Below are 9,575 nucleotides of genomic sequence, written 5' to 3'. Positions count from 1 at the left end.
GATGTTTTAATTCAATTGTAACTACGCAAGGCACTCTACAATTAACTCCATGAAGCAAGACCAGCCAATGGAGTTGGTTACTGCTACTTCTTAAACCAAGGGGGCTCCATTGCCTTGAAGTTCCCCCATAAGTCTCTTCTGGTAATGGAAAACAACTCTCCGATTTGAAGCTACAATCATCTACTGAAGGTGCACTACTGGGGGTCCTTCAGATGTGGCAGAAGATGCATTATAGCAAGGAATTTTGAAATATACCTCTGCGGAGTGACCCTGTACTCTCTCAGACTCATGTTTCTGCTGCTGGTGCTATTTGTTACTTGCAGCAGAGAAAGCAACATGGGCCGCTGACTTAGCAGAAGCCAGGATTACCCAGGAACAGGTACCTGCCTCCAGCTGCCACCTCCAAGGGAAGCAGAGCTGGGACCTAGAAAGAATTCCTTCTCAGCAGTGCCCCCCACATTATGGTTAAAGACTCCCCTTGAGGGCCACCCGGCCCTACCAACTCTGCCATCATCTTTCCAGGGCCACCTTGAGACCATCCTCTCTGAAGTACAGAAGTAGCTTCAGAGAGGATGAAGTGGCTTCGCTGCAAGCAGCTTAGCAGATTTGTGATTTCACTTGGGTTAGCTGTTGTGGCTGGTTAAAATTGCTGTTTACATCCTGTACTGTGATTTCTCTGATGTTAACCACCCCCCTTCACCACCGCCACTGGATGCAATAAGGACAAAACAAGACTTTAACTTTCTCCGCGGCACCTTGGGAATCCTGCACTTTAACTGATCATGCTACAGACCCGTAACATGCCCATCTGTTGTCGAGGCAACATCATGGGAGTGCCCCTCCAGTTTTGCTTCTGTTTTAGAAGAGCACTTTCAGGATTTGATCTTTTTATGTTCATTTTTATTTCTCGAGAGCAGGGAAATCGAGTATTATGCATGTGAGTGAAAGAAATACTATTTCCTACTCATTTGTATTCAACTGCATTGTTCTGCTGTAGCAGAAGGCTATCAAAAGGTGTCTCTTGTTCTGGCATGAGACTCTCCCTGATGATGCTTGGCTCTGAAGCTCTAGGTCCTCCTTCAAAGGCACATGCAGAGGACACCAAAACAGCGGGAAGGCCACACTTTGACTGCCCCTGGTTTAAGAGAAGAGCACATTGCAAGAGAAAGCTCTCTCTCTCCTGGGTCATTTCTTGGACAAGGGATTAGATGATTGGCAAGTAGTCCTTTTGTGCAGGTTCCCAGAAAGATCACTCGTCAGGCATCGGGAACAGAAGAGTCACCACACTAAGGTCACTCATACAGAGGTCCATTGTCTGCACCTGGGTAGGAAAACAGATGACCAGATTCGGGGGAAGATAGCTGAGCCTTCATGCTTAAAAGCAAGCCCTTGTGGGCTGCAGACTGCAGGGAGACTCAGCTCTCTGCCGAGAGGAGGAAGGGATGACAGGAGGCTGCCTGGTGAGCCAGGCAGGCACTGGCGGGAGGAATGGTTTGGGAAAAGGGCCTGTGAGACTTACAAAGGCAGAACAAAAGCTTTGTTTTGAGATTGCTTTGGTCAGCTACCTCTTTTCCATGGGGGGTGGAAGAAGAAGCTGGAGCAGCGAGCCAAAGACAACGCACAATTCTGAGTTAGGCAATAACAGCAACAAATGTTTTGCCAAGGTGCATAACCCAACAGCAAACCATGGCTTCTGTTTCTGGGTTGTGGCTGGCTAACAAACCATGGTTTGTTGCCTAGGATGGATGTGGACTGAAGACAACTCAGACTTCAGCAATTGACTCCCTTTTTTTTACTTATACTGGCTGGTTCACTTACAAACAGTATTGTTATCTTTTCCAGAGTGTGCTTCCATTTGTTTCCTCACAGGCCGAATGGTCTCTAGCAGTTATCCTTAAAGTGCAACCCATCAATTACTGGTACTCTGCAATACATTTTCTGGCTGCTGTCCCAAGATTGAAGGAGAAGGAGGAGAAGGAGGAGGAGGAGGAGAAGGAGAAGGAGAAGGATCTGGAAAGCCTCAAGATTTCTTTGATGTTTTCATCACAGCCACTTACAGTACTGAAGAGGAAAAGTGATTTTCAGCTGAAAACTACAAATGTTAACCCAGCTAAACAACCTGTCAGTGCAAATGGATGTGCTAGAAACTTACAAGTGTGTACACTGTTTTTCCCGTGCCCCCCACCCCCCAAAAAACATGCAGGGTTAAAGAAAGCAATGGGAAGCGTTGCTTGGTATTGGGCAGCCCGTGCTAAAGTAGCTCACCTTCGTGTGTTGGGGGTACTCCCACCAGACAATGCTGGGTCCATGTTGGGTCTTTGTCAGGGAAGAGTGAGGAGATGGCTGGCTAAAACATAGAAACAGAGCAAGTCAGAAGGGGCCTCCCAGGCCATCTAGCCTGACCCCCGACTCCAGCCGGCTCCACTCACGACATGCCCACCATGTGCACGTCCAGCCTATCTTTGAACACCCTCACCGATGGGGCCTCGACCACCTCCTGTGGAAGCCCATTCCATACATTTGGGATCCTAACTGTCAGGAAGTGCTTCCTGGCATCCAGATGGAACCTTGGCTCCCTGAGCTTTGCTCCGTTGGAGCGCGTCCTGCCTTCCTCTGCAGGGGAGAACAGGTCTCTCCCCACCTCCGTGTGACACCCCCTCACATACCTGTATGTCACCAACATATCCCCTCTGAGTCTCCTCTTTTCCAGGCTGAAGAGACCTAGTTCCCTCAGTCTTGCCTCATACGGCATCCCCTGCTAACCGGCCACCAGACTTGTGGCCCTACGCTGCACTGACTCCAACATGGCTATATCCTTCCTGTAACTAGGGGCCCAGAACTGAGCACAATACTCCAGCTGCGGGCGCACTAGAGTTGTGTAGAGTGGTAGTAATACCTCTCTCCATCTGGAAGCCACACTTCTGGCTATGCAACCAAGGGTGGCGTTCGCCCTCTTGACCACCACATCACACGGCTGACTCATGTTTAGCCTGCAGTCGACCAGCACCCAAGGTCCCTTTCACAAGTGCTGCTCTCCAGCCACTTGCCCCCTAACCTGTGCTTATGACCCCCATTCCTATGCCCCAAGTGCAGGAACTTGCACTTCTCCACACGGAAGGCCATCCTGTTGTCTCCTGCCCACTTCCATGGTCTGCCCAGATGCAGTCATGGGGCAAGCTGTTAGAGCAGCAGCCAGCCAGGCCAGTGGCCGGGGTCCCAGAAGACAGGCAGGCCAGACGTGCCTCCCTGTCCCCTTCACCCCGTGCACTTTCCCCTTTTGCTTAGGCAGGACACAGTACAGCTGCATGAGGCTGCAGGCGTTGCATTTTAATGCATGTCTCAGCTGTTCAGGCCTGTAAATCAGCCTGAACAAGTCAACATTTTCCGAGCGAGGAAGAGAATTGCCTAATTTGTAGGGAAGGCAGCAAGAGGCACCAGCTGAGACCCATCTCGTGGGAACAGGCCCCCTAGCCCACCCCTGAAGCCTTCCATTCCCATCGCTTCTTTTCCTTGGTGAGGCTGCCTGCTCTCCTGCCCTCACTGAACAAGGCCGGAAAGAGAATCTGCCACCCAACACCTGTCCTCTCTCTGTGAGCAAGGAAGAAGCAGCAGTGTATTCCACAGGCCCGGGCTTCTCCTCATGAGGAAGCTCAGCAGACTGGGCAGGGCCAGTGATCCTGGGGAGGAGGAACCGGATCTGTCAGGCCGTGGCCCTCCCAGAGCATCTCAGCTGAGCTGTCCGCCAATGCCCGGAGCTTCCTTTCCACAAGCGGAGTGTGCAAAGGGGTGGGTGGGGTGGAGGCACCCGGCAACACGACAACCGCATCACTGCTCTTTCCTGCTTGGCCAGAGGTTGACAACCCCCCGGTTCATCCCTGATGGGAAAAGAAAGCTAACATTTTTATTGGGAGGGTGGCTGACTTTCCTCCATTTTTGTGACTTATGGGACACCAAGCCGAGCGACAGAAATCTCATCACTTACTCTTATCTAAGGGATATCCTCTAATTCAATAGGAAAGTGCAAGAGCATTTTGAAAAATAGATCTCAGCACAATTTACTGCAGGTGCCCTTCAAGCCTCTGCCGGAGGAATCATTCATCAAATATGTGAGAACATGTCACAGCAAGGATTTCTGAGCCTTATCCTAAATTGCGTTTTATATATGGATTAATGAATGAAGTAATAAATCAGGAAAGACTGCCAATTGCTCTTGGTGCATCGGCTAAGGCTTCTTTTCAGCATCCTTCCCTGCTAGGCAGTGACACGGGATGCTGTGATCAAGAGTGCTGGAAGCATCAGATTCACTTTTTGTACTGAGGAGTGTCCAACCTGCTCACCTCTTCCATTTGGGTAAAGACAAATGCCACAGCTGCGGAGCAGGGAAGCCAGCTGAACGAGCAACTCCGTTCGTGCTTCATATGCCCACTTTCCTTCCTGGGCTCCTGGGGAAAATCAGGTCTCCATATTTGCAGTAAGCAGAGGTGAAGACTAGCACCAAATTACTACCACCGGTTGCGTTAACTTCTCACTGAACTCAGGGCTGTAACTTTAAAAATAGTGATGTTTTAAAAAGAACAAAGCTGGGGGGCATTTGTGGGTTATTTTAAGGCAGCAAAGCTACAGCCAGAAATATCATGGCAAATGGTAGCGATGTGAAGGGCTGTGTGACATGGAAAAAGGCAGGTTTCCTTCCCCTGACACCATCCCACCAGAATTGTTTTGAAGAAGAGCAGCCTAGAAAGAATATTTAATTAATACTGCTCTTCTTATTTTATACATATGCCAATTGACAGGTTCTGTATTTTATGTTAAGGCAGTCAAGTAGCTTGCATTGGATAAATAAATATTATATATACATGCTTCGCCCCACATTTCTGGGGATCTATTTCAGGAGAAATGTTTTCCCCTGTGACTTCCACATTTCCAGTAATTTTATAACTGCAAGGAGGATTATGCGAAGTGTCACTGAAAAGGGGCTTGGGATTCTGTGCAGCTCAGGCATTCGGGAAGCCAAATATGCCTACGCTGATGTGGAGAAGAATCCCATAGCCCTGAGATAGCATCCGAGGACTGTTCAGATCCCCAAGCCTGACCTCAGAGGCTGTGCTCCAGCTTCATAGCTGGAGCTCCGATTCCCCTCTGACATCTTGCACACTAGCTGCCATGCGAAATTGGGAAAGGAAGAGGGAAGGGGAGATGGGAATGGCTAGAACTGGAGAGGGGGAAAGGGAGAAGAGAAGGGAAAAGGTGACCAAGGTTGGAAGCATCTTGGCAATTCCCCAGACTCCTTCTCTCTCACTCCAAGTTGCTCCAACAGATGCCAAAATCTAGAGCAGGGAGATAAAGGTTCCTTCTGCTACTCCTCCTGTTCTGTGTTGAATGACTTCTGGAGCTCAGGGGCCTACAGGCAACCCAGTAAGATCCTGCACTTTTGAGCTTCCCAACTTTTCCCAAGACAAAGCCCAGCACAATAGCCTGGAGGCATCCCCATCCAAAATTAGTAGCCATACATAGAAACAAAGTGAGTCAGAAGGGGCCTCCCAGGCCACCTAGTCTGGCTCCAGCTGACTCCACTCATGACTTGCCTACCATGTGCGTGTCCAGCCTATCCTTGGACACCCTCCCCGATGGGGCCTGAACCGCCTCCCGTGGAAGCCCAGCCCATGCTCTTGGGGAATTGGAACTGGGAAGCCCCCAGACTTCTCATGCATTTAAAACCAAAGTTGTTCAGTCGGCATGGTTTGCTCACCTGGGTTTACCCAGTATCTACAGTTTTACATGAAGTGCAAAGCTATCATTCTTAATAGCATGGGAGTGAGCGACTTCACTGTAACATCCATGTACATTTGTTTGTGAGACCTTCCAGGTATTGATGTCTTCCCAATATAAATATCTCTCTCCAAGAAAGCAAGCTTTGCTGCCATGATGTTGATGAACCTGAACAATAGCAATAATGCGACAAAAATAAATATAATATCATGCAATTAATCTGAAAATGGAGAAAGCACCACAGAGGCATTTCTCTTGTCGGTACTATGGGATGGCGTGCCATTTCTATGGAAATGATCTGGGTGAGCTGGAAGGGAGAGAGCTTTACTCAGCTTCTGGGCAGGGGTGCCCACAACTGGGCCCAAAGCGGTAGGCAGGCTTTGTTTTCTTCTGTCGCTCTCATTTGCATTCCTTCTTTTATCCCCATGTAAACAGGAGCGTCAGGTTGTCACCCGCATCATCTTTATCCTGAGGGCGACTCCTGTGATGTACAACTGCTCCCAACAGTCTCTTTCATCTCATCTGCACAGACGTGAGGAAAGGGCTGGAAGATTTCACCACAAGGAGCATGTAAAGCTTATTTTAGCATTAATACGACAAACCTGGAAGAAACTGAGTAAGAAAGCACTGAAAGTGTGACATGAGTTGTGGGATCTGTAAGTGTGTCACAAAACAGTCTGCCTTCATGCTTGTGTCACAAGTCTCCAAAGGGCTTAATTATCATATCATTTGCTTTTTCCCTGAGCTTTTCTGTGTTTGTTGAATGCGAGGCAAGGGAGACAAGGAAGAAAGTTCACAGAGAGCAGAGGAGCCAGATAAATACTCTTTTCAAGCATGATTTTGCATAGTTAAGCTTCATAATCTATGTTCGGGGAGGCTAAAAATTTGTATTGCCACCGTTAACATCACAAAAAGCTGAGCTACAGCTGTAAGCTTGTTGATACTTCGAAATCAAAATGGACAATGTGTTCTAATGGTCTGGCGGCCTTTTTATTTTTGTTAAGACTGTGGGGGAATCCCAGTTCCCCCCAGTTGTGGAGCCCCAAGTAGGACTTTCAGGATGCTTCCAGAGAAGGCTTTTATATGAATTGCTCCCTGAGTCGTGCATGGGATTTCACAGAGGGGCCAAACATTGCTGGTCACCTCCTTGTGTTATCCATTGGCTCTTCAGTCATCTTTCCTGCAGCGAAAATCCATTGAGAAAGAAATGATGGCATGTCTTCAGAGAGACAGGAGTAGGGTCCTGCTGCAAGACAGACAGTGATAAGGATCCATTCCAAGATCATTCCAGTTCATGGGATGGTCTGAAATGATGCGATGCAGCAAAGCTCTTGCAGAAGCCAGCTAAGCTGACCAGAACCCTAATGGAAGACCACATCAGAACCTGACCTATACCATCATGAGCGCCACTGAAGAAAGGGCAGACACATAATGTTACGGCCAAGGTAGTTTCTCACGTTCCTGACCACAAGCTCTTTTCTCTTGTTCTGACATCAGTTTGTAAACTCAGTCCAAAATGTCTGCATGAAAATCTGTATTAGTGTCTATGCACATTGATTCTAATTTATGCATGTTGATCTCCTATGTGTGCACATCTCGCTAGCAATTCTTGTCTAATTAAATACATAGGACACACTTTTCCTTCATAGATCCATTTTGGGATTTGGAAATTGCCATAAAAGTCTAAAAAGCATGGATTTGGGCGCACCAGTGTTTATCAGATCGTGCCTACTTAAGGTCAGGGACTGGGTAAGGACTTCAGTCCAAACCAATGTTTCATCCAACCCCAGTAAATGCAACCGACCTGATTGTGTGGAATGAGTACAGCCAACACCTGTCCCAGACGATGCAAAGGGCAGTTTTAAAATCTCAGACCTATCACTCTGCACTGACATGTCACACAAAAATCCCTGAAGGGAACCAGCAAAATGCTAGATGGAGTTCAAGATACCTGCATGTTCTGAGAAGGTGAGAGCAAAGCAAAAAGCGGGATTCCCTTCTTCCAGCTGCAGGGACATGGGAGACCAAAACAGGAAGCTCGACTGGCCTTCTTTAAGCATGTGTTCCAGGCCAGGGTCATGCTGAGCAAAGCAAATTTTTGGTGGGCCAGGAGTCCTCTTGGGGGCCAGACTGCCTGGCGTTTTAAAGGCTTGGAATGCCCAGAACCAGACCTAAAGGCATGTCTGCCACCATGACCCATCCATTAAGCATCCATGGTTGCTTAATTTGTACCTTTTACCAGGAAATGGTGCACAAGGCAACTCCAGCAACAGCCCTTTCCTCCCTGGAAGCACTTCATTCTCCGTCTCTCCTTGGCTTTCTATTCATGCCACACCACAGCTGCTGCAGCGCCTTGTCTTTGGCAAGCTTTACTCAGCTTCAAAAAAGAAAGGCAGGCAGTTCAGCCAGCACCGCATCCTCCCCTCATGGGAAGTGTCCCAACGCAAAGCCCTACCGATCCTGAATTTAATTAGAGAGAAATTAATATGACTGGGTGAACTGCACAGAGGAAATTTATTAAAGCAAAAATTATTCTAGACCAGGGTTTGGACAAACTAGGGGTAAATTAATTGAGTAAGTACCATTTTAGTTGACATGGATAGAGTGCAAATTAATTTAAAAATAGGTGGGGGATGACTTGGATGGGAAATGCATTAGTTTTCAGTGAAATTTAAATACTAGAAAACTCTAAATTTGTATATATGCATACCAGTCAGCAGATGCACGTTCTTTGTAGATCAGCTTCAGTAGTCTATGCTCTCGTTAGGCCACATGCAACTGGCCACCCTAGCTGCGATACACCACACCACCATAAAAAAGGGACTGGCCGGAAGGAGCCGGCACACACATGCTGGCCGAGGCCTTGCACCATTCCTGCAGTGCCACAGCTCCTTCCCTTCCACTCTGTGGTGCTTTATCTAGATGGCCAGAACTGGTCTAGATGACCAAGGTGAAGTTCTCCATCACCACCCCTCACCTGAGACATAGATGCAGATTAGCTCCTGGCTCAAGGATGGGAAAGGTAGGCCTGCACCCTCAGTGTACATTCTACTACTTAAATTTGGGTGTTTCCCTCCCTTCCTTTGGGAATACCCACCCTGCCTCTGTTTGCTTTTCCACCAGAGCAAACCCATGAGGGTCTCCTTTTCAGCAGGCAAGAAAGAGATTCCCACAGGAATTTCTCTAAAATAGATTTGAGAATTCAGTATACAAACTGCATCAGATCAGAAAATGTTAAGTCCTTGCCAGACTGCCAAACAGAGCTCTTCTAATAGCATCACTCCTATTTTTCTTCTCGAAATCAGGTAGTGCATGACCAAAACTCTTCATAGTCTTAGCCACAATGCAAAGAAAACCAAAAGCAAAGAAGACGAGCTCATAGGAGCATTTTGCTGAATGCCTTTATGCACTCTCTCATCTACTGTAGCAGTTTTTGTTAGGAGACAGATGCCATGCGGTTTCAAATGCCCTGGCTCTACAGCTTAATTCTCTAGGTAAAGACAAGGAAGTCTGATGGGGAGGGGAAGGGGGAGGAGAGAGAAGGCCGCATACAAACATGCAACTTTGGAGCAAATGGGCTTGAATATTCATTCAACAACGTTTAAATTAAAACCCCCAAACTCTGAAAGCGGCGACATATGGCTCGCTTTATTTCACATAAACTGAATAGGAGGTTGTGCCATTCCTTTCCGCAGACAGAACGTTCATTACCAATAAAGTATGTTTCCCTTTAGGGACCCTGCCACCATTTCAATAGCGCCAGCATTTCCCCAAAGGACTTCCGTGTACTTCATATGTGAAGTGCT

The sequence above is a fragment of the Varanus komodoensis genome, unplaced genomic scaffold, assembly GCF_004798865.1.
Source record: "Varanus komodoensis strain SLA01 unplaced genomic scaffold, ASM479886v1 scaffold11, whole genome shotgun sequence".
Classification (NCBI taxonomy): domain Eukaryota; kingdom Metazoa; phylum Chordata; class Lepidosauria; order Squamata; family Varanidae; genus Varanus; species Varanus komodoensis.
The sequence above is the reverse complement of the archived record's forward strand: the minus strand, read 5'-3'. Positions refer to the sequence as shown.